Here is a 22820-nt window from a genome sequence, read left to right as displayed (position 1 = left end):
TACTGAATTTTGGGTTCCTTTTCCTATAGCGTCTCAGTCATGGGGACTGAAACTAGTCAAAAAGAACAATTATATACAAATAATGCTGACAGAGTTGCAAACACAAAGTGCACCTCTATTCCCAGGGTACTGGCGGAGAATTTTTCCTGGCTTAGAGATGCTCTAGAAAAGGGTTAAACCAAAGCTGTACTGAAGCCCTTTCAATAATCACAATTAAATATTGTATCAATTGTTCAGTTAAAAACAATGTTTTAGTGCATAATATTTATGCATTTATGTTAAATGGCTACAATACATATTATCCTATGTACAGGAGGTAGAATCCAAGATTTCCAGCTGCTTCTGTATGTCCCCTACAGTTGCTCTTCATCTTCCTTGCTCTCCCTTTGCTCTGGTGGAGTTTATCTTCCTTGCCGCAGGCACAATACCAAAGGAGAGCATTGTCCCACCATGCAGTGCCATAGCTAGGGGGCTCAGGAGATCTGGAGAGGTAGGTCTGAGCCTCACAAGGGTCTTCACATCCTGAGCACACGTGCTCACAGTTTTATTATTAATCTGTGAACTTATTGGTCTTTTGAAAAAGGCCAAAATCAAACTCTATACTAAAGAACACCCAGTTACAGATTTTTGTTGTCTTTGAGCCTTGGATCACAGCATTCTCTTACCATCTATGTCACACGTTTCCAGCTTGAACCCCTGAGTAGAAGCAGCAGCTTCTCCACAATAGGCTCATTTAATTCATGAATTCCCTTCTGTCCTGTGCAGAATGAATCAACACATTCCCACATCATCCTAGTAGAGAATCTTATATTAGGAACCAATAATAAAGTACATCTGGGAAGATTTAGCACCATATGCCTTGGCATAATTTGAATAAATATCAAAAAACTGTGTGCATTCTGGAATTTAATGGAAACTGTGTGTTTCCATTAAATAAAATCGGCATTTCCCAGTTATCCTATTTTATTAATGAAGATCCCTCTAGGCAGGAAGTTTATTCTATGAAAGAGCTATTTAAATAGGTAAAACTGTTGTGCTTACATTGTGTGTTAGTTAACTGATTCCTACATTTGAAATGAGGAATATCATCCATATACAGTGCCTGGAATACATTATTACAGAAGTATTCAGAAAAAAATAATTTTATTTTGTTACTAAAAGTATTTCCAAAAACAAGTTCCAGTAAAAAAAAACCAAAACCAACCAAACACAAAAACCCAAACAAACAACAACAACAAAAAATAACAAACCAAAAACCTAACAAAGAAAACCTTCTTTAACCGACATTTCTCTCTGCTTTATTTGGAAAGGTTAACTCCTGCATGTTCTGTTTTATTGCACTACCCTAACACACAGGAAAATGTATCAACTATTTTAACTTTAGTTATAATGAAATTAGTTCTCTAAGGAGCAGGTAACACCCTTAAAATATCATGTTGTAAAATTATCTTCACTTTCTGCTGTTATCCCAATAATAATAATATGATATTAAACATGGTTTTCAAGTACCCATTAGAATCTAAATGTCAAGTGAGTCATTCTTTCCATGTATCGGTAAGATTTGGTTATTTTATCTGTTGAAATTATAATTATTTGCATATACAGCCCTATCACTAGTAGTTCAAGAAAAATGACGTAAGATGTGATAGTGATTTTAGGCTGATTAAACGCAGCATTGTAGCAAAGCCAGTCAGTCAAAGCAATGTTCTCTAGATGATGAAAACCTTGTTCTAATTACATAGTATTTGAGACACAAAAAATAGATGGCATTTCTCATGGCTCTGTACACAGCAATTTCACTTTACAGATGGCTCAGGTTTATGAGTCAGGTGACAGCCTCACAGCAGACCTGGTGGATCCCCTGAGAGGTACCAGTGAACCTCATATTTTTTTTTCCCCCATTTCTTCCAAAGATTACTAATTCAGGTAAGATTATACTTGCCTCTGAAAGTGATGACAATACTGTAGCTGCTAAAGGTAATAAAAGCAGGAACAGAAACCCCACTCTCCCCAGTCATTAAATTAGTACCTTAGCTGAGTTTAGTACCATGAGTGACCTATTAAATACCTGCATGACAGGGACTCTCTTAGCTTCACGCTGACTTTTCAATTTTTTTAATAGAAAAAATACTATCATAAATTTGAATTATCCCATTCTCAGTCCTTTTTTTATTTTTTTTTTTTTTTCATGGAGCTGTAGAGTACAGTGCATGTGGATCTGCACACTCCAGGATTTGTTCCTCCTCCTCCTTCATAGACCTTTCTTCTTTACATAAATAAAAGGCACAAAATCTTGTTGACATGATTTTGTATTTGTGAGTTTTAGATATCTGTAGTCTATCAGAAAAAGTAAAGTGACAGCAATCGTTTTCCTGCATTATAGGTAATATGCCAACCATGGCACATCAATTCCCTTTCCAGTGTTTCTTGTTATATTTGGGGATAAGGGGAGCAGAGGAGTTAGGTGTCATCTAGGTATCCATACACTATTAGACACGCATGTATGGCGGGCTAGTATTTTTTAGATTAACATTTTTAGTCAAGATTAGGATGAAGAACGCCATTGGGATGGTCTAGAAGCAGAAAGCAGATGTATTAAAAACGTCTCCCTCAGATACAAGCGAAGACTCCCTTTTGCAATACATAACTTTAGCAAACTTTATATACATGTAAGAAACTGCCTCATCATTATTTAAATTTATCCCACTTTTTTTTTTTTATCTCTTGCAGGTAGCATTAAAACAGCAAAAAGAAAAATACCCAAATAGAAAGCATGCTTGTATCATACAGTGTTATGCAATGGGAAAGGCTCTAATGTAATGTTTCACACCTCCAGCCCCACCACATTACCAGGGGCACTTTAAAGGGTTTAATGGTTTGAATGTGGCTAGGTCCCAAACCTGGATTTTGACCTGGGCTAAAGATACTGAGAAATTTAATTCAGGGCTGCAGTTTCACACTGGAGCTATGGCACGCTCCGGGCTAGCATTTATGCCATGTCTCTGCAGCTGTAATCTTCTACTGCTGCCCATGAGTGCATGCAGAGTCCCAGGGGGCTGGCAGAGCCCCTTGAGACTTGTCACAGGTGGCACGAGAGCCCCTCCGAGCAGACCCGGCTGTGCATCCCTGCCTTATTTCCCTGCGCTTAGATGAAGGGGCACACCTTCTCTTTTCACACCCGTTTTTTCCCATCCTGAAAGAGTGCTGTGCAAGAAAATTCAGTGGCTGCATCATTAGCCTGATAGCATCATGTAGCAGTTGCTTTCACCTCCAAAGCACTTTGCAAGCATTAGTTTAATTGATCTTTTGCATGAATTGAGAAAAAAAAAAAAAAGTGTTTTATCGGTTTTGCCTGAACATAACCAGAAGTTCCTCTCTTTGATAAACTGTTACTGAATATTTCTGAGATTATCTGCTCTCAGATCTTTTCCTAGCTTTTGTGTCTAACGATAGCTGTCAAGGACTTACTCAAAATATAAAAATCCTTAAATATAAATTACAACTTGTATTGATTTTCATAGGCTTGTTCCTGGCTGTGTGGTTTTCATAGCTCTGATACTTGTTTTCTTTATCTATTTATATTCACAGCCTTATTCTTTGGATATGTCAGGCGGTCTTGCAAATTATTTTTAGAGATTTTATTTTAGAAGATCGTGTCCTAACATCAGTTAAGTGAATACAGTCTAGCCTAAAGATTCTGTGACTACTGAGCTATCAAATTCACTTTGGCATATGCTACCTATATCAAAAATTGAACCATATGTCTATTGTCCAGGTGATTACATATGTAAGCTTCAATTACTCAGTGGGAGTATGCTTGCTAATCCTTAAAATCTCCACGTGAAACACAATGACATCTGTTCCCCCCTTTATGAACTTCTAGTAGAAGTGATGCTCTACACAAGCAGTGTGGAAATACCCATAATTTCAAAAATAGTGGCAGAAATTACCATAATGAGGATTAAAACAGCAGTTGATAACCATGAAGTGTGTTTTGAGATTCCTCTGTCATTTCCTAATCAATGAGCTACCTTGTCCTGTTTCCTATATCTAGAATAATAGTTCCCACGGCATTATTGTTACTGTAGAATTTAAAGATTGGGGGTTCAGGCTACAAAGTTTCATGACATAAAAAATATAAAGCTTCCTCTCCAGAACATTTTACCATTTTGGAAATAACAGGTAGATCTACCAAAACAGGTAGAGGCATAATATGATAGTAAGTTTGTTGCACATCACAGAAAACAATGGTCTTCAGATGTGCCACCCTTTAGAAGTTATTAGCTCCAGAAAATGACTTTTTGAAATGGATATTTTTCCATTAATTTAATATTTCAGATCCTCAGTAAATTCATATTTCTTAATTAACTGAATATTTAGTTCGCCATTTCAGTCCTCCAGGGCTTGGGGAAATGGACTGCTAAGGAATTTTAACGAAGTAACCACATAAGTTTCCAATACTGATCTAATTTCTGATACTGAACTTCTTACTTTCCTAAATTACCGATGCAGATGGGAAATGACTGTGTGTGACCTATAGGGAAATTCCAATATGTCTGAAAACCGGATACCAGAAATATGAACATAAAAGAAATATATGGATGAAAAATAAAAATTATCAGAACCAGTGCCTAAAAACCACCACTACTTCGGAATATCGACAAATGCTCTACTAACCTAAACAATGTAGCTTAGTATCCAAAGATATTACATTCTAGCTACATCATTTTTCCTATTCTCTAGTCTTATACACATTTTTATTTTATTCTAGTCAACAGACACAGGCAAAATCAGCATTGGTGATCTGGTTCTATATGCTATCCAGTCTTGTCTCCTTAAAAGAGATACAAAGATACCGTGAACAATACTTGATTGATACTCTGAAGTGTATTGTTATTTAGATTGAGCTTTTTGTTATGCAAACTGAATGATACTGCATTTCAAAGGGAGAAGTAATCATGGACAGTGGAATGAAGAAGAAAGAAACAAAAAGATGGACAGCAAATGAATTTTATTCATTTGACCAAAGGCTGAAAATGCGTAAAGACAAATAGGCACAAGGATAGGACAAGGGGACATTTCAAATCAATACAGACTGAAAGTACCAAGTAAAAGTGAAAGAGGTAAAAGCGTTAATCAAAATGTATACACAGAACACATTGAAGAGTTTGGCTTTTTTCTTTTTTTTTTTTTTTTTTTTTTTTTTTTTTCAAAATCAGACAAGTCTTCCTAGTTGTAACATAGTAAGACAGTGATAGGAAACTTTCTCACCTTTCCTTCATTAGTAGTTTCAACTGGTTCTGATCCATTTGCCCTTCTTCACTACCATGTCATCTAAGTCTTAATAACTTGGTAATTGCTGACTTTCTTGGTTGCCTAAGAATAAATTACTACTTTAATTTGAATGTGGTGTCTATTTCTGCTCATAGATAATGACTAGTATTGCCAAATTTATTATTCTAACGATGATGTTTATGTAGAACAGAATAATCCCCAGCCTCTAAAAACCACTTTTATAGTGCTTTACTGACTTTCTCTGTCACAGATCTACTCATCTCAGGTATCTGTGAGCAGCTTACAATTCACTGCAATTTTCTAAGTTATTTTGGCCTTTCGTAGGTTATTCAGTGGAACATCAGACGCTAAACTGATCCACGTGTGAGACGTAAGAGAGAAAATTACAGATAGAAGCAAAGCAGGAATCTTTCAATTTAAGGCCTGATGGCCATTTTCCTAAGCTGCCCCCACTAGAAAGCTTCCCTTGTTAATATTTATGGTGCAATAATGATTATCCCGTTCCTGACAGCACAGGAGGAATATATCAAGCTATTCTTTCCATTAACACTCCAGGTACTACAGGCTTAACACAGAAAGTCTATGGAGAAAACTCGGTTTCCTCAATGCTACAATTTTAACATAAACATAGGGTTTTTTTCCTGTATTTTCAGATCCACTTCTTACCAGCGTAACATGCACATAGACAGCCTTTGCAAAGGAAACACCAACAGGCCTGAATAATTGATCTGAAGTTACTACCCCTCGCTTTTTTTCTGTTCAATGTTAACTTAAAATCTCATTGCTCCAGCCTGTGCCAGCTGGCACACAAGAATGCAGCAGGGCAAATGGGTCCTCTGCTTTCACTTAAAATCCTCACTGTTCCTCCATGAGATTTCTTGTCACCCCAAATGGAGTTCCACCCTTGGCAGTGTGCAAACAGCCAATAGGTTCACTGTCTTCTTCTCATTAACACAATCTCACCAATAATTACCACACTGCAGAAGGCAATCTAGGAGGAAAGCTCCTAAGAAAATTTGATTTAGCTACTAGATTCGGTACTGGTATATCCGAATGAATCTCTATTGAAATGAACTTCCAATGACCTGGGTCGCTTATGGACTGACACTGGGAGACCAAAAAGTCATTTCTGGCATTAAAGGTCATTGAATCTATACATCTATAGCAGCTGATTGTGACAAAATAAAATGCCATGTCACTGTTTTTTGCTTCTCCTACGGCCTTTTGCACCTCCAAAAAAAATCAGCAATCAGGATGTACCTCATTGTCCAGAGCCCTTTTGTAACGTGTAGATCTCTCAAACCTTCCACATCCACACCTGACCCTGCAGCATCTTGTTACTAGTTTCCTGAATTGTCCTCATTGCTGAACTTCTGACACAGACCTGTATTTTCACATAAAGCCGGGTCTCTTAAGATAGCTAGAATTTTGAGACATTTTTGAATTGAATGTCTTCTGCACCCTCTGCTCGCCGCCTTCTTTTGCCTTCTTTCACCTTCTTTCACCTCCCACTGAAAGTATCTTTCAGCAAAGATACTTCCTTAAGTGAATATTGACTTCACCACAATTCAGTGAGAAGATTAAATTCAATTTCACCTTGTTTTTCCAGTGCTACAAGGTCCAGCAGCTAAATGAACATCTGTTGTCCAAGTACAACCACCACCTCAACCGTGCAGGAAAAAGTCTGCAAAATCTTAAGTAGGCTCAGTCCTGAAAGAAAACCAAAAAAACTCCACCCCATGCTTATTTGATTTCTTCTAGAGCATATTTTGTACTCCTTCCCACAGAGTGTCAGCTGCCCTGGACTTATTGCCACAGTGTAGGCTCCTGAAGAGGCTTATCAGTCAGTGTGAGTGTAATGCAATTGAAATCAGTGGAGCTCTGCTCATATACATCAGCTGAGGCTATATATAACCTGGAGCATGAAAGTACACAGACACTCTCTGTTATTGAGTATGCTGCTCTGCAGTTTTGCTGAAAACACTCTAGATAGATGGGAAAATATGTAAATGAGAAATTTCTGGTGCTGCAGCTTTAGATTAAAGTGTATAGAAACAAAATTAGAAACATTCTGGCATAAAATCTCTGCCACTTAAAAAAAAAAAAAAAAAAAAAAAAAGGAAGTCTTTCTTCATTAACAGTGAAATGTTTCTAATAGATTTCCACTATCCTGACTAAGTTTGTATACGAAAATGTGTAGGCAACATTTCAACATAACTGTCCATGTACTTAACGTTTAAAAGGTACATTAGACAGGTGGCATGTTTCTAATTTTGTTTCTGTACAGAGCAGCTTCTGAGGGAAGATTACATTTTATTCAAACTTTTCTTATAATGCCATAAAATCTCTGCCACTTAAAAAAAAAAAAAAGAGAGAGAGAAGAGGAAGCCTTTCTTCATTAACAGTGACATGTTTCTGACAGGTATCCACTGTCTTGACTAAAGTAATATGAATCTTTTACAGACCTACATCCCTACCTACATCCACATTGGCTGTATTGTCATGTATGAGTTCTCCTGTAATATTGTTGGTGATATTTTAAATCGTGGGTCATATTGTAAACCATGGCTCATACAAACGTTCACATAAATTTCTTTTTCAAATCAGTGATTTAGATTTATCCTGATACACCTTCTTTCACTGTTGAATCTGAAGGAAGGTTTATAATATTTCTAGGTACCTTTTAATAGAATTCTACTTGAGAGACTCCTACGGTTCTCATACAATTCTATTTTTGTGTAAGTTATCATGCCACATCCTTTGGTGGAATATCTGAATTCTTCTCAGCTGTACATAGAGCAAAATAGCTAGCACCACTACTATGCTATCTATTCTCACATACTCTCTCCAAAGGGAGAACTGTGTACATCACAGTGTCTTGTCTTGGTTTGTTCTTGAGTGCTGATGCTTTCTGATGTATTTAGTGGAGTGCTATGTTGTGTGAAAACAGATTAAGCCTTACAGCATAGGAAGCTGCTGGGTGAGGCAACTAAGGGCTTTTCCATCCAGACTGATCCCTCTGTAGAAAACACCTGTAAATAGGTTGAAGTGGGAAATGAGCTAATTTCATTCATGCATGGCATAGCTGAGCCTCTAGACCATGGGGTGAAGTACAATATTGAAAAGCAAGTATCATTACTTATGTATTTTAAATAAAAAGGTTTATTTCCTTCCTCTTTCCATCTACAACTATCTTTCAGGTTAATGAAACCATCCCAGATGACGTATTCTCTCTTGTATTTATAATCATGATTTGCAACTCAATTCCTCCATTCTGGAGATACCAGAACTGAAGCATCCTGGAGTATCTTCAGGGAACAATGAAATGCCAGGTTTATTTCAAGCACAAGTTGTATAACACTAAAACAAAGTTGCTTCTTTTTTAAGTTGAAGCTTCTTTCTTTGATGAACAACTTACATTTTCCCCCTTCATTCCCTCTCTACCATGTAAACTGTCACATATTTCTGCCATTGGTTTTGTTGGTATTTTGGTATTGCAGTTTGAAGTTTTTCTTTTAAGTCAAGACCATAAGACACCTTTCTCTAACAGCACACTTGACTTTCTCAGACTCATCACTTCTGAGCAAGCTATGCTCCCACTTGGAGGTTCATTAGGCCAACGGCACCAGTGTATAATGTAGCATTTGGGGTAGGTGTGACAAGCCAGTGAAACAGAATTACACTTTTCAGCTGTTTAGCTTATTTCACATATTCCTTGCAGTTCTGATAGCACTTAATCTTCACACTGAATTTTTGATAGGCTTGAATCTTATACCCTTTTATTCCTTATTCCCTTTCACTTACCTTCTTTTGTATTTTTTCCTCAGGAGAAATTAGCAGTGATGATCAATAGCTGGGTTGTTAGAATAATTCTGCTGCAGGCAAGTAATCAGATATGGGATTGCAACAGGATGCTTATTAGGCCAACGTAGGTCAATATAAAAAAAAAAAGAAAGAAATTTTAGATACATACTGGGAGAAGCTGGCAGATGTAAGCACTCCCTAGACAGAGGAAAATGACACTTTCTGTGGTGTTGTGCACTAACTACAAAACTAAAGCTGGTGGTTTTGAAAGACAGGATCCACAGGAGTAATGAACAGTGTAAAACTGGAACAGGATCTTCTTTGTAGTCATCTGAAATGGTTGACAGAGTTTTGAGGTTTGGTCCTCAAATACATGCAAAATGATGCTGCTTTTAACTAGAGACAAACTGGAGTTTGTCTGCCTGTATTTTGTTCATAGCCTGATTTTTTTTTTTCCAATGGATAGCTTTTTGACTTTGTGTGGGCATAGGTGGGATCTCACGGCCTCATCACCAGAAACACTGTTCCTGCTTCATTTAAGTTTGTTCAAAGTAAAATAATGTTTCCCTGCACCCCAGATTTCTTAGGTTTACACATGATCAGAAAGATGGTTTTATCAAAAAGCTCCTTTGAACATAGTAAGTAGATTTTATACTCTCTGTAGCTCTCCTGAATTAAGTTTTTTCCCTTAAGTTTTATGTGGTAATGTTCCTATAATGGATTTCTCTAGAGTGGTTCAAAAGTCTATTTAAAAGGATGAGTTTTAAGTACAAGTTATAAAATGTTATCCAGTGTGAGAGAGGAAAAGGAATAAAAGAATCTGATGGGCCTTAAGTACACACTTAACTGTAAGCTTGAGCTTTGGCATTCTGGTTTTCTATTTTGTTTTTCCGCTTAGTGCCCCAAAACCATGCACATGACATGGAAGTCATAGCTCTAAGTGTCTTGAAGATAAAATAGTCACCATTTGAAATTGATAATCATTGAGGTTTGTTTTTTTTTAATAAATAATACCCATCACCAAGTGTCTGTTTAAAAAAAAAAAAAAAAAAAAAAAGTCTGGTTTTCTGAAATAGCTCTGTTCCAAGGCTGGAATTCCTGTTTCACAGTAAAATCTAAGGACAAAACAAATTCAAGGTTAGAACAGCTCTCAGGCTCCCGAGTCTGACTCAGGCTCCTGGCTCTGCCTGAGGAGCCCAAGGAGATTGGAGTCCTTCTGCTGCGGATGCCTGGTCCTGGAGCTGCCTCGCCTCTGCTGTGCCCGGGTTATTGGGAAGTGGGGACTGCTGTTCCTCAAAGCGCAGTGCCACAAAGACCTGCAGTGCCTCATCCTGGGGAAGATGGCTCAGCCAGAAATTTCACGGAGAATCGGACCGTTAAATCCCTGGAGGCTCCTTCGCCCTGGAACAGAGGAAGGAAATAAAAGATGTTTTTTTTCCACTCTATGCATTAAAATAACCCCTAATGGTTACTTACCACACTGTGACATTTGGAACAAATTGGTATTGCTTCTAAGATTGCCATACAGACAAATCTATAAAACGTCTGTATTTCCAGAAGACAGAGAATTATCATGGATCTTGGTAGATTACCTGATGAACAATGGAAAAAGAAAAGGTCATCAGTGCACAGACAATACCTTAAAATCTATTATTTTTTTTCCAGAAGGCATTAATATCATCCATGCTATTAATGAACCACGGACTTCACTTGCTCACCTTGCCCTCAGGGCTCAGCAGTGGGGTTGGTCTGTCCCTGGAGAGACCACCAAGATGGGGTACAACCTGACTGATGCTCAACCAGAAGTTGACACCTACTCCTATCTTTATGACCTCCAGCCTGTCCCTTCCTGGCTGAGCCAGCTGAGCACCCGTGGCCAAGCTGGGCTGGGGGGACCCCCATCTGCTGGGGCACCTTCGGATGTCACCTGGGGACCTGTTTTGGACTCGCTGGGCCGCTGGCATGCACTACCCTTTCAGGAATGTTTCAGTCAAATTTCCAAGCATTTGCTTGCAAACAGCAATTCCAGGAACTCTTTTCTTTTTAATGAGAATTTCACTCTTGAGTGAAGCAAATATTGCAAGGAATTTGAGACTCTAGGCATGGGCTTATAGCGCCTCTGCGACACTCCAGCCCTGTGAACATTAGCAATGCACATTTTACAAAACCTTGCCTGGGGGTTCTCAATGAGATCCAAGCACATAAAAACTGGGTTATTCTAAACCCCAATTTATTTGAACTTCAGGGCACTTAAGTCCATAAAAAAGGCAAACCAAAAAAGGAAAAAAAAAACCCAACCAAAACCAAACAATAACCCAACCACCACTTTTAATGGTAAAAAAGAAATCTGTGAACACGTTAATCTGAACTTGGAAGGATTCATATAACTGTGAAGGAGCACTTGTTCTTTCAGCCCTAGCAGAACTAAGCCTCATACCATTAATAACAAAAGTATAACTTTAGCTCATTTTTCAGGTTTTTATTTAAAATGAGAAAGCCCTGCAACAAAGAGCAGAGGCCAAACAGCTTTGTCTATTAATTCAGTTTTAATAGGGATTGTTATGTACTGTAGTATTATTCTCTGTGCACACTGATGTTCCTGTTTTCCCTCCACTCCTCTCCTTAGTGTGAAAGCTGTCTCTTCTCACTAATTAAATTTCATTACCTCCCACTGAAGTGAAGAGACTGAGAGATTGCTGGCTGACTGCCTTTGACACACTTAATCAATCCCTTGAGAACAAATAATGACCCCTTTTTTGTTTCTTTTTAACTTGTAACCTTTTCTCCCATCCTGAGACACAATTTCCCCAGTCATTTGAATTTATGTTCGTCTTCCGTTCCGGGACCCTAATGATAAGTAATTCTGTGATCACATGAGTAATCAATAAAAGGGTAGTTATTTGTCTCATCTTTGGCATTAATATTAAATCTCCAATGTCATTTTGTCCTTACAAACTCATTTTAGTATTATTCATGGAAAACCATGGAATCTTGCTATCTTGGGACACCACCAACACTGTATATACCCAGCTTTGTCTATAAAGTTATTTACATAAAAGTTGGACTTCAGTTATGGGTTTTCTATTAATTTCACCTGATTTTTTAATTATGAGGACAAATCAATGTTCAGTGGAGCTCCACTGATTTAGAAGTGGTGACATCACACATGAATCCTACTGTAATTCTCAATTTATGACAAAAAGAACCGAGTGCTATGGACACTTGTTACTGGGTAGTAAATCTGACCAGTTCAGAAAGACCAAGTGAAAGAAATAAGTAAACCTCTAAGATATAATTGTCTTTACCACTTCTAGATGCTTGTGTGCGATGGAGGTTGCTCGTGCATCACTTTCTTCCCATTCACATGGATCGTAACGTGTACCTTCAGACAAGAAATGGTAAAAGAACAGATTACATTTCTTCATAATTAATTAGCATTTTAGCTACCATGTACACTGAACCTAGTGAATCAAGGTGATAGCTTTATTTGTACTTTAAAGCATCAATACACAGAACATTTACATACCTGCCAGTATAAGTATAGGTCATTTTTAGCCCCTGAGGTCATTTTTTTCTGTCCCAACTGATTCCCAAAGTTAAGCCTTTAAAAAAGTTCAGTTTGCAGCTGACTGTACAAGACCCCATGCCTGCGGTGAGACTGTGAGTCTCAGTTAACATTTATGTGAGCACTTACCCTGTGTAAGCATGTACCTACCCACTGCCATAAACCACCCAAACATCTAAGTCCCCAGAGCACACGCTTTGCCATGATAGGACTGAGGGACAGGTTTCTATGTCTTTCTTGATATACGAAACTACCACTATACCAGTAATTTCAGACATCTCTTTTGGTTTAGAGCAGCTCTCCCTGCCTGATCCGCTTTCTTTGCTGGGATATATACTTTGTACAGAAGCTATCAGTTCTGTTGCTATGGAAATCAGTGAGATTAGACGGATGGACTTTTTTTTTTTTTTTTGTGTGTGATTGCTTAATGGATTAACTACCTACCTGCTGGTTTATGGGAGTCTCAGTTGTGCAGATCTTTCCATGGTTTAATGAGGAAACTATCAGCATATTTTGATTTCCAGAGCTGTCTAAATCCTCCTACCATGACAGGTGGTACCCACACAGCATGAACCACTCTCCAATTAACTGCAAGACGTCTGTGTAACCTGATAATTAGAAGAGGCAATTATTAATTTAGAGGGTTTCAGAAGACAGAAACACTCACTTTCAGGTCTATGTAAAGTTCCAAAAGTAAGAAGTGAAACCTGAAATTTTTCCTCCACCACAAAAAGGTAAAATAAAAAAAGTTTGGGTTTGGTTGTTAGTTTTGGGGTGTTTTTTTTTAAAATAAATAAATATGAAAAGATCAACAAAGTGAGCTGTGTAATATCGGTCCTATGTTTTGAATAACAACTTGCTTATATTATGGGAAGAGCTAGAAAAAAAATGCATGAATCCATTCTTTCAGATCCATAATTATTGAGGACAACACAATGTTGTCCACAAGTGAGATTTTGGTTTTAAGTCCCTTTCACAGAGATCATTCTGAATAAATTCAGGTAAGTTTCATAGGTCTCTCTAGCTCTTTTCTATCACTTGAACACAGATATTTAAAAGCAAAACAAACCACAAAAACTTCCCTATCTCACAGGATATTGCAAGCACAAGAGACAATGTAACATTAAATACCTTAGTTATTCAAAAGATATGCAGGTATTGCCTAACTAATATGGGTCCAAGTATTATTTCTTCCATAAAAATGCTAGGGTATTTCTTTTGTCCTCATAATCAGACCTCTGATACTATTGGAAGTATGAGGTCCATAACAAATGTCATATTTTCAGTATACTTTTAAGTGCAAATGTTTCAAATTGTTTTGAAAGTCTGATTAAAATAACTTAAGTAGAGCTAACTTTGGAATATGGTACTCTGTTGATGGTAAAAATGTGACACAACCCCCACCCCCCGCCTCTGCTTAAGTGAGCAGCACATATCTGATGAACTTCAGTGGGGCTAAAGTTTTACTTTGGTTGTTTGTTCATTATTACCCACTAATCTTCACGCCGTTATTGTGCTACATCACTACTTCTTTCAGACCAGTTGCAATACTTGCCATTTAATACTCCTACGAAATTGCTATCAATATTCATTAAACATAATTGGAAAGGAAAGCAACTAAATGAACCCAGTTAGCCAAGTAATTCTGAGTAAAATTTGCCTATTTATGTCCACTTGCTATTCAGTCATATTTGTAGGTGGAAAGCAAGATTCATTCTGTCCTTGGTTAAAACTGCATATGAGCAGTTTTTGGCATCTTTGATCAAAATTGTTGTTTGATGATGCTTGAAAGATTATTATATTTTATTTTAAAGTTTCATTCTACGCTAGCATCATCAGGCTGTATTTCACTTTCATGAGATTTCTGGGATAGGAAGAAAATTTTGTAACATGTAATATACAGCATATTTTTGACTCATATGCCCAAGGAGATGCAACAAATCATATGACAAATTAAAAAAAAGGAAAATTTGAATCTGTAAGAATACCAATTTAGTGTAGCATTCATATCAGAAGGAATAACAGAATTTAGAGTTTCTAGGGTCTGTTTTATTTTCAGTGGAATGGCACTACTTTAAAAAGACTGGTGCAAATTACTTTGAGTTTGTCACTGACTACAGGCAAAGGATAAAACCCTGTGGCAAAACATAAACACTGAACACAGTTAATGGTCCCAGTTCAGACAAAAGATCCATTGAATTCGTGAGCTGTTTGCTTGTGGAGGAACTGGGAAAGTACTACCCTGGCCTGTGATAGCTTCTGGTTGCAAACTCTACTTACATATACATCTGCAGAAGAGAAGGGAAATAAACATACTGCAGAGCTGACAGATAAAGCTATAGCTACCCTACTATTAACTACTTTCTGCTTTCTGCTTATATTATCCAGTACATTGTGGGTTTGTGTATATAGTTTTTAATCCTTTGAGAACCCAAGGAGAGGACTTTTTGACCTAACTTCAAACTTCTAAATACAGAGATCAACATCAGAGCTGGTTGTCTAGACTTTAGATTTTTGGCAGAAAAAAACAGGCAATTTTAAGGTACGAATCATCTCAACTTCAGGCAGACACCTGAATAATATAATATCAGTCACATATGAAATGCTTTTTTCTCTTCAGTCATCATCAAAAGAATCCTGACTACTGTTTCAGATATAGACAAAAGCATGATAGTTTGGTCAGTTCGATCTATCCTCATCAAGCAAATCAAAAAATTTTCTTACAGCATGTCACAAACTAAAACCCAAAATCCACACACACACACACACACACAAAAAAGGAAGAATGAAAAAAACTATTTAATGTTTTGGACCATAAACATTTTCATTGCTAATACCTCTGACTGCATTTCCCAAGCTAGAGAGGACAAGGCAAGGTTTGGTGTAGAAAGACTATACGTAAAAAGAAAGGGTATACAATATACAAAAGCTCCCTATGTGACAGCAGGGAGTTCTAGGAGTGTCAGAAATAATTATAGCTATTTCCCTTTGTTGTACCAGGAACCCAGACATGGCACTGCACTCCTGGGGCTGCTTATGCCAGTGCCTACCTGGAGAGCAGCTCCACTGCAGCACCTGCATGGCAGGTAGGCTGGGAATCCCTCCGCTCTGGCTGCTGAACAGCTAATGGTATATGTGCAGGTACACAGTCAGGGTTAGCTGTGGTGAGAAACTTTGGAAGGACTTGGTTTTGATGCTGGTTTCATCTCGCCAGAGAGATTTTTCCCACACTTGTAACTGTGGCATCACTCGTGGTGTCACTTCATCTGTCCTCACAAACTCTCTGCTCTTGTCATGTGCAGGCATCTGAAATGGTGTTTTCCTATTTTTTTCTCACTGGAAAAAGAAAGAAAAGGTCTTAAAAAAAGCATTAAAAAAAGAATACTAGCTTTAAATGACTTCGAACACAGTGTTCAGCTATATAAAATGATCCATGCGACACACATGGAATCACATGAGGTTATCTCAGGCCTGACAGGTCATATGATATTATGGTAGTGGTGATGTAATATCTTTGAGCTACTATAATCCAGAATGATTTGATAAAACACATCACACATCATGTCTGAACAATGTTATTAGAAAGAGAAGGATTTAGAATCAAACTATAGCTGTTTTAGCACGTAACTAGTTCACATCTACTGGCACCACATAAGTATTGAATGCTGTATATAAACTTTTTGTGATTTTTCCTCTCTGTTGCTTTCGAAAGTGGTGGCTACTTGCCCGTAGCCTGCCTGTCCACAAATTTTTACAAAACATCATCTGCAAGTGTTGAAATACAGCTCTCAAACTGCCACTGGGCAAGTAATATCTCTTTATGGTTCCTTATGGTCAGATCTTCTATTGTAGGTTTTGTTTCTTGTTGAAAGAGAGCAGCTTAATCCCTTTGGCTCCAAGATGCTGCCTAGTAAATGATTCTGTGAGAGTTTTTTTCTATAAGAATTATTTTGAAGACACTGAGAATTGTCACCTTTAGCCAGCTCACATTTCTGGTTCTCAATTAATCCTAAAGACAAGACTACGAAATGGTAAATTTAGTCTGGATGCACTCAGTGCACGAACTTGAGCCTTTGCTCCCTGTAGGTCTGGTCTCCAGTTATTCAGCCTCTCATTTCACCCTGTCTAAATCTGTAATTTAAATTGGTAGGATAGTATGTAAGAAGCTGAATCCATTTCACCAGATATTATGCTCAACCATGGGCCCCAAAGTCAGGCTTTGGCCCAAAGAGCTTACAGCCTTTTCTGTATCGCAAATGTGCCATAAAGAAAAAATATATATATAAAAAAAAACCAAACAACCAAAAACCCAAAAAAAGCTGTAACTTCCAGACACCACGGTAACAGTGCAAAGTTTCCCTAGGCAGATGCTCAAGTAGCTCAAGCCATTGTACCCATCTCCATTGCTGCGGTGACTGACAGAAGTCAGCAGAGGCACCAGTCCCGTTATTGGCACGATCACAGCAGGGCTGCAGCAGCCAGCCCCTGCTATAAGGAGCAGCCTTGCCTATGCCCCCATCATACAGCCTCAGCTGCACACACAGACAGATGAACAGAAGAAATAGTCAAGTGCTAAGGAATCATAACATTTTACATCCCTTCAAATATTTCCCAGCATTAAGAAAACCAAATCTGCCACATTCATGTCATCTATGATTTTGAACCAACCTAAAACAGAAGAGATGGGCACTTAGCTTTCCATGTCTTCTGTGGAAATCCATCCATTAAGTACTCACTCTAGTCTCAGTTTAACAACACAGCTACATAATCTTTTTATGCTGAGAGGTATTACTCATCATAAGTAAGGGCAACACCATCAAATCTATCTGGACCATGGAGTAAACACACTGTACTTTAATCCTTACTGGAGCCCCAGAGCCAAACCCACTCCTGTTAGCACAGAGGAGCTCAAAGTCTCCCTGGTGACCATGCCCTGAGGGCTTCTCTGTTCTTTCCTGAAGAATTTGGCTCACAAGCACTGCAAAACCCCAGGGCATTGCAAGGTATGGTGCTAGACAGCTGACTGTCACAGGGGCATGATTTGAGGTAGATACTTCAGGTTTCAGGTGAAGATTTCAAGCTTACTATGGATAGATAAATAAAGTAAGACAAAAATCAGTTTACAAATAAAGCAGCTTCTGTGTCTCTTTCCCAGCTGTGGCTCTGCTCCATGTTGATAAAACAGCGCTTGTGAAAGCAGCACTCCTTTGCATCTTTTCTGAAGAATGGGATGGTTTTGACTAAGTTTCATATAGGTTAGAATGAAAGGTATTGTTCCATCTGTGATGATCTAAAACATGGAAAGGTTTGATATTAAAAGGACTCACAGTTCTATTATAAGAACAACTTACATGGAAAACACATAGAAGGTGTCAGGCACACCACCTATTCTATGGGTCAACATCAGTGTGTGGAAACTTGGGATTTATTTCCTTCCAAACATCAACAATCCTATTATGTATCTCCTGTTATATACCACCTCTGTACAAACTCTGATTTGCTTAAAGTTAATTTGGAGCGCCCATGTGCACATAGATCTTTCACCATGTGGTACAACACTTTAAAATTCAAGAAGAAAACCTTCCTAGGAATTTGTTGCAGGATATCCATCAGCAATTTTTCTGCCTTTCTTCAGATTCTGCTGTGATAGTTATTTAATGTAAGTCTTTTAGGTACTGAAGTAAATGGCTTTGGCATGGGGACCAGCCCATTCTTTATGCCTTGCGTGAGGCCCATTCAGTGACTGTTTGGAAAATATTTACTGGATGTGGCCCTAGTGATGAGGTAGCTATAGAAATTCCTGATTTGGACTGTTCTGGAGGTTTGAAGCATCATCTCAGTACCTTCACGCCGGCATGACTAAGTTGTGCGTGGTTATGCAGTGACTGCGCACATTTCTGAGGCTTACTGGTTGGAAGATCAAGCAGGTAAGTAATTTAGGATTGTAGAACAGGGAAAAGGGAGTTTAAAGAGCCTAAATGAGGACCTAGATCCCAACTGGGTCCCAACTATCACGCCCTTTGCATCTTCTGCTTCCAGCAGAAAGGTCCATGGCCAGTAGGAAACAATGTAAGAGAAAGTAAATGCCTGTGACACCATTTTACGTATTTCTTGCCAGTCTTTCCAAAGAATAAATAATTGCTATACTGTGGAGGAAAACTTTTTTTATCCGCTACAAAAATTAGGGATTATATTGGTGAATACAGCAAAATGTTTTCTCATCAGGCTCCACGAACAGGGAACAAATGGTAAAAAAATAGGGCTCTTCCACAGTGTCATTATAAATGGTTAACAGAAGTGCTCATAAAATGAATGGTAAAGTGTTCTATAAAAAACATAAAGTAAAAGCAATGATAGTTATAGTAAAATAAAATGGTGTGACAACAAAGGTGAAGTTTTATACCAAATTCTCTAACAGCGTATAAAAACAGTATGTTTGTTCCCTTCAAAACTTCAGCCTCAGACATTTTTCTCTTATTATGTTATTTTTAAAGAATAAACTTTTTGGAGTCCCTTCATCTGATATTTGTTGTGCATGATCACAATTTCAAAGTTAATGCTCAAGAGGGAAGTCCTCTGTGATGATAGAAGTTCATTTTGGATGTTCTCCGTGTGCTATTGTATTTTTAGACCAGTGTCAGTGACAATTATTTAAAAAAAAATATCATCCAATGAAACTATATAATCCCCTAAATGTCTAGACGGTCACAGTTGATTCACATGATCAGTATCATGAGAAAAGCCTCTGTCTAATTTCTGTTTGATTCAAGTTTTAAATTGTAGTAGTGCCAAGAGTATCCTTATTAAGAAACTTCCTGTGTCACTTGCACCGTCTTCTCATATACGTGCCTACAGTTTGCCAGTTTGGGCACTAATAAATCTTCCAGGTTTCAAGATTAATTATTCTTTGTAAAGCCTAATATCTGGGGGGATGGGGAGGGGGAAGTGTTGCTAATATGCCAGGCTCAGCTTACTTCTTTAAGGGTAGAAAAGAAAGTAAACAAGTTTAATTGCCTTACATTCCTAAGCCTGGAACAGAAAATGCAAGCTCCTTTCAAAGTCAGTAGTACCCTACCTGGGCAGAAAGATCTAACACCAGGAAATCTATCTGCAGATCTTAGTTTAGACTGATCTCCATTATGATTAAATCTAGAGTAGGTTCTATTTATAGGCTTATTAACATGTTTTTAGCAGGTAAGTATTTGAACAGTGCTAATAAAAATATTGTGGCTGCCCATGGTCAACAGTGTATTTTTAATGAGGACAAACTATGTCCTCATTAAACTATACCCTCCAAAGTTCAAAACTATGCCGAGCGAGAGCTTACAAGGTATTTTGTCTGTTCATATGACTCCTAGAGAAAAGCTGCCATTCCCTCTCCCCCCTGCAGCCCCCACGGTGCAACCCCCCCCCCCCCCAGGGCAGACATCCTCACTCCTTTGGGCAGCGCCAACGTTACGGCCGCGCTGCAGAAGCAGCCAGCCCTCCACTGTGCAGCACAGTACCAGGTTGTCGAGTGCAGGAGTGTGTGAATCCACTCTGGGAGAGGCACCTACTTTTTTATCTGGTAGGCAGAACAAGCAAATATGTATTGAAAATAAAATGCATTGTAAATGATTGGAAATATAAGGACCATTCATAAAGTATCTGCTGTGAAGAGCTTTGTATAATGGTTGTAGGTACCACAGTCACTTGAATACTTGTGAAAATGTTTTTCTTGGTATGAAAAGCCTTTCTTCCCACTACTTACCAGCATGCACACGTTCCTCAATGAGTCCATCTGTCCTTCTCAAGAGTTGGAGATCCAACGGAGAAAGGTTCTCTTGGGGAGTTAAAAAAAAGTATTTTAAAGAACAGGAGAAAATAATCATCCTCTATGAGAGAAAGAAGGTCTCATACAGCCCTGCTCCCTCAGGAAGGATGTTTAGTAATGCATTTAGAAGGATAATCATAGCACAACTGCACAGGCACAGTCTCAAAACCATCCCTCCACAAGAAGTGCTTCATGTCTTTTATGCTAACATTGACAGCACTCTTGTTTTCTTCTTGAAGCAATTATTCATTCTGATGCCCTGATGCCAGAGATATTTCTGAAGGGAAACATCCCGTGCCAATGCCGCCTCTCCTCAGTGCCCACCTACTACCTGGAGACCCCCTGCCGCCTTGGGCACAAAGGTTAGAGAGAGGCAGGTGCCAACTCCCTGCCCTGGCCAGCATGCCCTGCTGGCTTTGGCTACCCTGCAGGCTAAGCAAAAGGAGGAGAGGAGAACCGAGGGACAACTGCATCCCTGTAAAAAGTCACAAAGCCAGAGGAAACTTGCTCATTTGGTCTGCTGCTTGCAGAATGGCTTGTTTCCATCTTTCTTATCCCGCTCCCTTAGTCCCAGCTGTAAAATACAGGGCTAACAGGTTTTCTGTAATTGCACTGTTTCGTGCGCTTGCCCCATTTCTGTATCTACCCTGCCCAAGCAGACCATAAATCATTAAGGGCAAGGCCAGCGTGCAGCTGGGCAATGCCTAAGACAGGCTCTATCCTTAGGCACTCCATTAATAAATATGGGTAGTATAATATCAAAGATTACCTAGTTCATTACACTACTTAAAATATGGCACATAATTTGCGAAAGCATCATCAAGATTTTTTGTCTTTATAAATGTCTTAGGTTACATTCTTGTAATTAAGCTTTTAGAATAAAATAAAAATATACTGAAAGCAGAAGCTTGTGTGCAAGAAGAGATTATGAACTTTGCCCTTAAAGAATCTGAAATTCTCAGTGTTATTTTTATGCATCAAACTGAAGAAAACATAAACATTTTAAGTATATTTTTGTCTTCTGAGAAAAGTAGTATGTAAGATCCACTGCTAAGTCGCAACAGGAGAAAAACTGATATATCTAGAATGGTCTGTTGAGCAGAGGGAGAAATATTCAGATTAATGTTACTTAGGCCACTTCAATTGTTTTCTATGCAACTGTCACTTCTAACTTCCACTTTTTTGATCTGGATAAAAAAAAAAGTCATATACCATTTTTTTCTGAACCTATTAAACTTTGATGATTTCTGAATAAATTTCACTACACCACACATTTTGTCACATAGTTATGATGAGGTTTCCAAAAATGCAGGTATTTTTGAGCACATACATATGATATAATCTTCAAGAACCAATGGTGCACTATTTCTTTACAACTAATAACACAATGGCTTACATGACAGAAATATTAAATGGTTTACTCTGCAATTTGAACTGGATTGGGCTTCAGTCCTGTAAGACACATAATTACATTCATGAAAGTAGTCTCACTGGATCTGCATTTTGGAGAGTAAGGCCATGTTGTAAAAACCTACCCATTGAGATAACTATATTCTTTTTGACAAGAACCCTTCAGCTGCATTTCTACAAAATGAATAGTTCAAAAAGCACATTCAGTTTTTTTGTTAAGTTCCTGTTTACCTGATGTGGTTGTTTCTATAAAGATGGAACCATGGGAAAACTAATATCTAATAGAAAAAGAATGAAATACCTTAAAGAAAAATTTCATGGATGAATTCATATACAAAGGATGGTCTCCAAAAAATGTATTAATAAAATCTATTACCATCCCAAAGGGCCGGCTATAGTGTTTTTTTATTTTATTCTGGAAGCACAGAAAACATCCATACTTTCAAATAATGTTATAAAATCTCTAAACAACATTCCTCGTTTGTGTTTAACACTAATTACTGGCTGTGCAAATGACTATACCTGAAAGATATTGGGTTTAGATTACATATATTCTAGTCAGATAAATAAATCTCAAGGATTACGTTTCAGCAAATAAATTATTTTTAAACATAGTTTCAGAAAGGCTCTTATGGTTAGCGCTTTCCACTCTATGGCATGTTGTGTGACTGTGACACCTTCCAGCCCTGTATATTCACTAACGGATAATGGAAATGGAGGGTGATTCTGTAGGCTGTGACAAGAAAATGGGGCATTTATTTTCTGTTTGTTTGGCTCTGACCTTCACTAAGCGTTACATGAACCAGCCATTTGTTTCAGACACAGGATGCTTTGTGAAAATCCAGTTCAGAATATTTGAATATCAATGACTGGAAAAACCATGATGGTCTAACTTTTGCATGTCTAGTTATTGGCAATATATCTGCACCATTC

Source organism: Falco peregrinus, chromosome 11, assembly GCF_023634155.1.
Source record: "Falco peregrinus isolate bFalPer1 chromosome 11, bFalPer1.pri, whole genome shotgun sequence".
NCBI classification, from domain to species: Eukaryota; Metazoa; Chordata; class Aves; order Falconiformes; family Falconidae; genus Falco; species Falco peregrinus.
The sequence above is the reverse complement of the archived record's forward strand: the minus strand, read 5'-3'. Positions refer to the sequence as shown.